Source organism: Apium graveolens, chromosome 9 (assembly GCF_009905375.1).
Source record: "Apium graveolens cultivar Ventura chromosome 9, ASM990537v1, whole genome shotgun sequence".
Classification (NCBI taxonomy): Eukaryota; Viridiplantae; Streptophyta; class Magnoliopsida; order Apiales; family Apiaceae; genus Apium; species Apium graveolens.
This window is the reverse complement of record NC_133655.1, coordinates 187,198,479-187,206,560: the sequence shown is the minus strand read 5'-3', so window position 1 is coordinate 187,206,560 and position 8,082 is coordinate 187,198,479. Positions and strand designations below refer to the sequence as shown.

The 8,082-nt window shown below is 36.7% G+C and overlaps 1 long non-coding RNA gene and 1 other non-coding gene across 2 annotated transcripts; both read left to right on the top strand.

The window, feature by feature from the left end:
- The first annotated feature begins 1,242 nt into the window (after window positions 1–1,242).
- LOC141683053 (uncharacterized) lies at window positions 1,243–3,041 on the top strand. Its single transcript, XR_012560086.1, has 6 exons — window positions 1,243–1,340; window positions 1,645–1,889; window positions 1,969–2,213; window positions 2,317–2,613; window positions 2,716–2,790; window positions 2,869–3,041. It is a non-coding gene; the product is annotated as an uncharacterized LOC141683053 (long non-coding RNA).
- Window positions 3,042–7,851: 4,810 nt separating this feature from the next.
- Window positions 7,852–7,958, top strand: LOC141687561 (small nucleolar RNA R71). Its single transcript, XR_012561056.1, has one exon. It is a non-coding gene; the product is annotated as a small nucleolar RNA R71 (small nucleolar RNA).
- The last annotated feature ends 124 nt before the right edge of the window (window positions 7,959–8,082 follow it).

The window sequence follows — 8,082 nt, the reverse complement described above, 5'->3', positions numbered from 1 at the left end:
CCATTAAGGTATTCGCAGGATAATAAATCCACTAAAGAATTGTTTTCAAAAGAAGGTGTGTATCACCAAGGAAAACTATTTTTGAATAAAACATATTTATCATATATGACGTTTTACTTGAGTTTATCATACAGTCATTTCATACTGTATATTATTATGTTGGGCATTATAGCTCACTCTTGCTTTCTTTTAAATGATACAACACAATAGATAACCAGTATGCCGGTGTGGGACTTAGTCGCTTGCAGTCATGGGGAGAATCCCTGGCAGCTTTGTCTCAGGTGGGCAAGAGTATCAGATAGGTATAAGATATCAGTCGTAATTATTGTAACTTCATGTAGAGGTTATGAATAATTGTTTGAGATCCTGTAAAGTACATTTGAGTGTAATAAAAGAAGATTACATTGTGTACATCATTTGTAAGGCTATAACTTGTGTGTGTGTGCATGAGATTGGGGTATGTTGGATTATTGAATCTATACTGGTTACATATGAGTGAATGATGGCGTGACGACCCAGATTCCTGACCCCGGATTTGGAGGCATTACACAATACAAGGGCTTCAATAAGAACATGCTGAGAAGAAGAAATTGGCAAATGATAGCTAACAGTTGGTCGTTGAGAAGTCGGGAGCGAGAGAAGAAGTTGCAGTTGTACAAAAAAATGCAGAGAAGAAGAATCCGACTGATTGCATGTTGATTGTTGAAGGTGAAGGGAATCACGCAACCAAAAAGGCAACCAAAAAGATAAAACAAAAGAATGCAAAAGGAAATGTTGAAAAAAGCAATTCACTCGGAGGTAATTTAGTTTAAAAATAATATGTTGAATGCTCTATTTTTTCTAATTTATTTACCATAGTATTTTAGATTATTATCTGTTTGTTAAGGTTTTCTCTGTCATTTTACTCCTCTTTTTTAGATTGATTTAATGGAGGAAAAAAAGAAGAAAAAGGGATGCAAAAAATCTGAGGTACTTAGAAGAGACCGGACTAAAAAAATTGGCTGGTAGTTCGATTTCTGAGAAATTAAAAAAAGCAAAAAAATCACTTGATGAGTACTGGTCCGAGTGTGTCAGAGAATATACTCCAGGCCATGATAGCTTGAAAAATAGTGAAAATGAAGAAGTTCCTACGGTACATGTATCACTATCAAATACATGTTTTGTTTTAATTATTTGTTTATATTTTCATGATGATATTTTCTATGGAAATTGATTAATTTAGTCTATGTTTTATGTTTATGTAGAAAATAGAAAAAGTGCAGAAGGTGAAGGCTGTCACCAAGCCATCGACGCATTTGACGCGTTCACAAACATTGAATAATGTTACGATTACACATGAGGTACGATAAGTTTACTTTAATTTTATTTTAGCATTTTTTTCGAATAATATGCATCTTAACATTTATAAGAAAATGACCCTATGTTAAACTTGAATAATCTTTTTATATATAATAGTGTGAAAACTATTTTACAGAGTGAAGAAGACGATATGAAAATTTGTTACACGTGTTTTGCTTTGAGATTAAGTAAAATATTCTAACTAACTAATTATATAATCCAATGAGTGGTATTTAACTGGTTTTAGCTTGTTTTAACATTAATAAAAACATGACCCTCCAATTTATTTGCCTTACTTTTTGCAAGGTAATGTGGAAGAGATTGTGCAACCGGTACATGGTGATCTGGGACCATTACCACCTCCCCCACCGCTACCTACTGATTTGGCACAATTTTAAAAACTAAAAAGGGCAATGGATAATGACGGAGTTGGTACGATGGGCGCATATATGGCATTGAAAAAACTCAGCTGGAACAGGAAGCCAAACATGTCATTGATGCTGAAGAAGAAGATTTGGGGAAGATTGATGACACAGTTGTAATTGTTACAGGTATAATTCAACACATACCTAGGAGATTAGATATTTTCTAGCAATTTATGATTATAGTTTTGTTTATCTTCTTTGATAGATACAACTAAACCCAAGAGGCGTAGAGGACCTTCAAAAATGAACCGTGTCTTCACAAGAAAATTAGAAGACAGACCGGTGATTACCTTGAATAAAAAGCTTCAACTGATGGCTGAAAGTAGTAAAATAAGAGCCGAGTTGAGTAGATTTGTGGGTACTCTAGCAAGGCAATGTGTGCCACTTGATTATATTAATTGAAGTGTGGTTCCTGAAAGCCATAAAACTAGTTGGTGGGAGTATGTCCAGGTGAACACCATCAAATATATTTTCTTAGTTTCTGTTTTACATGTTGAGTTTTGTTATTTTGTGATCATTGTTCAATTGGATATATTTTGCATATTTTGTATAGACAAAGTATATCATTCCTGAGGAAGGTAAAGGCTGGGTACTTAGGACTATGGATGAGTTATGGAGGATTCATAAGAGTCGTGTCAAGGCAATATATTATACAAAATACAGTACTGATGTGGAAAGACTGCAGAACAGGCCTGCCTCGATTCCATTGGAAAAGTTCAAGGTTTTGCTCGAGTATTGGGGTGATGAAGATGTGCACATCAAAGCTGTAACAAATGCCGAAAATTGGAAAAAGGTCACTGATGTGCACAATGCTGGTCGCACAAGTTTCACACAGATTGGAAAAAATATGGTATACCAATATTTGAGAATCTTAAGAATTACACTTAATTTAAATCTGCAAATACTAATAAGTCGTATAATTTTTTCTGCTACACTCTATCTTTTATGTTAGAAAAATAAAAAGAAGATGCATTAGACCCGTAGAAAATGACATATCTACCTTAAGACTCGCAAGAATCCTACTGAGGTACCACATCAGTTATTTTTTTGTCACAAATATGCATGAATTGTAATTTTTACACACTCATATTTGGATCGTTCATAGGTTAAAGGTGATGCAGCAGAAACTGGTGGTGACAGTGAAGCGGAAGAAGTTCAGCTGGACTTTGATGGTTGTTAGGGCGAAAACACGCGCTAAAATTCATGCAAGTATACGCGTTCACAAGTAGTATAAGATATAAATCAGATTCGTTCCCACAGAGACTGGTTTAAGTTAAGTTCAATTTATGCACCTATGCAACAATGTATGGTTATCGCTCAATGCTAAAACAAATAACAAATTAGGTTTTTATTAAACTAAGAGATTATACTAAATAATATTAATTAAGAGAATTGAGGTTGAATTACTATATATGACCAACATAGGATTCTAACTTCATTAAATACTTCATTCAATAGCCTTATTGATCTTAACCTTAGCATGTAATGGTGATGACACCAATCAGATGACACGAAACTAGTAAACACCAACTTTCGTTGTACGAATACCCTACTACCAAGTATCCACAAAAGAGATAGAAGTTGAATAGACACCAATTATGTTTAGTCCTTATATGTCTATAAGAATTAAAAATATAACGGTTTAATGCGCAAGTTATCTATCGTGATTACATAGGGCAAATAAGATGGTTAAAATTACCTACAAATCATGCATAACAAATACATGAACCAATGCTAGCATGACAAGTTCTAAACCTCTGTATTTACTGTCGCTTCAATAGAGATTAACACGCTATCTTATATGTTAGCTACACACATAAGACGAATAAGCACAACTAATACTAGGATATCAATCAATCACCACACACCAAGATATCGAAACAAACTAATTATTGAAATCCATAAGTAAATCCGCTAGAATCCCATGATAACTATTAGCCCATAATTGAACTCATCGTCATCAATGTGTTCCAATGAAAGCATGGTTTAAAACAAGGTCTTAATAAACTGAATAATAATCAAAGTACGAATAAACTAGATCTAGGTTCAACAAGAACGAAAACGAGCATCCAAAGTTACAACTAATTCAAAGAATCACAAGTTGAAAACAAGATCTTCTTTTTTGGATTTGTTTTGCGCTTCTAGGTCTTCTCCTTGGTATCCCAATCTTCCCGGATGATGACAACCCTTTTTTTAAGTATATATAAGCCCCTAGTGGACCTGTACCCTTAAAATTATCAAATTCCACTCCAAAAAGGCTTTTTAAGCGAAATCAGTCGCGCACCAGCAGGTGGTCGCGCGCGGGTCGGAGGCGGCCGCGTGTTAGCAGGCAGTCGCGTGCACTTCTGACGCGGCCGCGTGCAGCCTTTTTGGAAAATTATGATGAATCTTATTTTGGCCATAACTTGAGTTCTACTCGTCAGAATTAGGCGATTCAACTGTCCACTCGAAGCTAACAAGATTCTCTACAACTTGACAATGGACTTGGATTCCAAATCTGATCACTTTTCATCATATTTTCTTTAAAAGATCCTTTATTCATTTAACTGATACCTGAAATGTAATAACACAAAAACACATCAAAATACCAACAACTTGAGTCCAAAACACCTATTTAAGCTTGTAATAAAGCGTTCCAAGTGGATATAAAATCCACTTATCACACCCCCAAACTTGAATCGATGCTTGTCCCCAAGCATAAACAGACTCAAAACTACAAAACAAACCTAATGCATGAATGTAACTACGTGACTGCAACTAAATGATAATGCAATCGATCCCCTCAGAATAACCATAACCAAATGAATAAGCTAATGCCTCTAAGAATGCAATGACTTAAAATAGAGTTTGAATAAATCCCACAAACCAACTCACAAACCAGAAATGTGCGTGTGTAGAATGCTTAATAGATATCTCTCGATACTAGATCAATAACCATAACTTATCTATCATCGAAACAATCAAAAGTTTATAAATATAATAGACAATAAACGCATTATGACTCACAACACCTCCTTTCTACTAGAGTTATACAAGGATTCACACTATTATTGAACACATAACAAAGATGCTTATTTGACCGTGCAATGAATGAGGTCCCAAAAGACTTATGCAATAATACCCATGTAGCGAGCGTTAGGTTAGTGAATCCCAGACTATAAAAGCCTTAGGTCACTAGGCACAAAGTCCCCTAAAACTTAATAACTCGAGTATTAAAGAGCTCACTCTTGATCAATTATGCATAAACACATACTTTTTTTTCTTTTTTTTCTTTTTTCATTTTTTTTCAATAATTTCTGAATGAGTGCATTTCACTCCATCTCATTCAACCCTAGACTACTCATAAAAATATGAGCCGACTACTAGCCATTTGACGCCTAGCCTTACAACAACTAGCAATAAAATCCAAGTTTTTCTCCAGATAAAAAAAATCAGTGTTTTTACGTCATTACGAGAATATCACAAATTCTAAATATAACCAAGTGATTAAATGTCAACAACAAACAAGTATGATCATGATATAGATCAAAAGCAACCCTATAAGACTTTGTGAAAATATTTATTTCTGGCATGCAAATCAATTCATTAGGACTTAAACATTCCTCTATTCGTCATCACCACACTCAAATCAATATCAACTTATCAAGTATAATAGTTCATCTTAAGGGATCATGCTAAATATGCATGCAAATACAACTATATGAAATCATATAAAAAATAAACAAATATGTCTTATATGAACAATCATGCAAAAATATGAATGAACTACAACTAAACATGCAATATGAATCTATATGGACACACACTACTAATCCTTACATTATCACCCCCAAACTTAAAATTTTTAATGTCCTTATTGAAGGTAATAATAAGGATTTCAGGAATACCTAGTCGTCGGAAAGATCACCCTCCTCGGGTGGAGGATCAGGTGGCCAATCAACCTGGACACCAGTGGCTCGGAAAATAGTGCCCAAAGCCTGTGTCAAATCTGCAGTAAAATGACGGTGAATGTCGTGCATGGCCTCCATATGCCTAATTACTCGCCAGTACTGCTCATCACCAACACCAGTCCTATCAACTACCATATGCACATGAGAAGAACCCTCTGTAGGTATTGGAATATCCTTTCGTCTACCCTCTATATCATCAAAAATATATCCCAAACCCTTATCATGTGATGCACCTAAGAATGCATAACTCAAATGATTAGATATTGGGTGAAGCTCAAGTGTGGAAACATCTTCAATAGACGGCTCGAGACGTTCCTGAGAAATTTTCAGCTCTGCTAACCCAAGAGAATCGAATGGTATATCCAACTTTCTCTTCCATGGAAGTGCATTCAAAACCTGCAATTGCTCTGCTCCTTCCTTGTCATCAATAACTGATTTCCCCATTAAGGATCTCTCTAAGGTCTCTAACTTTGGCAATTGCTCAAGTTCCGAATTCACGACAGAGTCTACCCACTCTACTTTAAAGCACTCCTCTTTAACTGTAGGTAACTTTATTCCCTTGAACACATTAAAAGTGACCTTCTGATCATGAACCTTCATCGTAAGCTCTCCTTTTTGTACATCAATCATAATTCAGCCTGTAACCAAGAATGGTCTTCCCAAGATGATGGAAATCTTCTTATCTTCCTCAAAATCAAGAATTACAAAGTCAACAGGGAAGAAGAGTTTATCCACCTTGACCAAGACATCCTCCACTATACCTCGTGGACTCAGCTAGTTGCAATAACATGTATGTTGGTTTCGGATCAGATGGACCAAGCTTCTTGAAGATAGATAAGGGCATCATATTGATGCTAGCTCCTAAATCACATAAACATTTGTCGAACGACAAGTTTCCGATGGTGCAAGGAATAGTGAAGCTTCCAGAATCTTTAAGCTTCGGAGGCAACTTCTGTTGCAGCACATCACTGCATTCCTCCGTTAGAGCAACAGTCTCTAAGTCATCGAGCTTCACTTTCCGAGAGATAATACCTTTCATAAACCTCGCATAGCTAGGCATCTGTTCAAGAGTTTCAGCGAAAGGTATGTTGATATGAAGTTTCTTGAACACCTCCAAAAACTTCTCAAACTACTTATCCAGCTTTTTCTACTGCAGCCTCTTAGGAAAATGAGGTGGGGGATATAACTGTTTCTCCCCTGTATTATCCTTAGGAGGAGTGTGTTACATAGTAGTCTTCCTTGGTTCCACCTCTGCTTCCTTCTGCACTTCTTCTTCAGCCACAACTGCATTTTCTGAAACTTTAGATTTTTCAAGCTCTTCGTCTGGCTGAATTTGGGGGTTTGCGACCTTTCCAGACCTTAAGGTGATGGCGTTCACCTGTTCTTCAACTTCCCTCTTGCCTGGATTTGTTTCTGTATTACTATGAAGCGTTACTAGTGGTCGATTCAATAAGACATTAGCAATTTGCCCTATTTGGTTCTCCAGAGTCTTGACAGAAACAACGTGGCTTTGGCATATAAGAGCCTGGTTTTTGCACATAAGCCGCAACTCCTCCAATTCAGATTATTCATTTGAAGATAGACATGCACCAAGAGTTTGTTGTTTTGGTGTAATTTGTTATTGAAAACCAGGAGGGTTGAATAGCTTATTTCCAAACTGCTGGAACGGCTGTTACATCGCATTCTGATTGTTGCTCCAGTTGAAGTTAGGATGATTCCAGTTGTCAAGATGATAAGTGTCTGGAACTAGTTGTTGCGATCTCTAAAAGTTGCTCACAAACTGAGTTGAGTCACTAGATATAGCGCATTGCTCCGTCACATACGGACCTGCACACAGCTCACAAACACTAATTATCTTCTTAACACCATAGTTAGCCAGAGAATCGATCTTCATAGACAACGCCTTCAGTTGAGCAGTGATAGCCGTAGCTGTATCCACTTCAAGAACTCCTGCTACCTTTCCCTGTGGACATCTCTGGGTTGGATACTGATATTCATTAGCAGCCATCAGTTCAATTAGATCATAAGCTTCCTCATAGCTCTTTGCCCATAATGCTCCGCCTGATGCTGCATCGAGCATGGGTCTGGACTGTGCTCCCAACCCATTGTAAAAACAATTGATGATCATCCAATCAGGCATTCCATGATGAGGACACTTCCTAAGCATCTCCTTGTAGCACTCCCAAGCTTCACATAGCGATTCTCCCGTTTGCTGCGCAAATTGAGTAATAGCATTCCTGAGTGCAGCTATCTTCGCCATATGGAAGAATTTAGTAAGAAACTTCTGAGCAAGATATTCTCAAGTAGTAATCGAACCAGCTGGTAGAGAGTGTAACCAGCTCTTAGCCTTATCCCTCAGAGAGAATGGA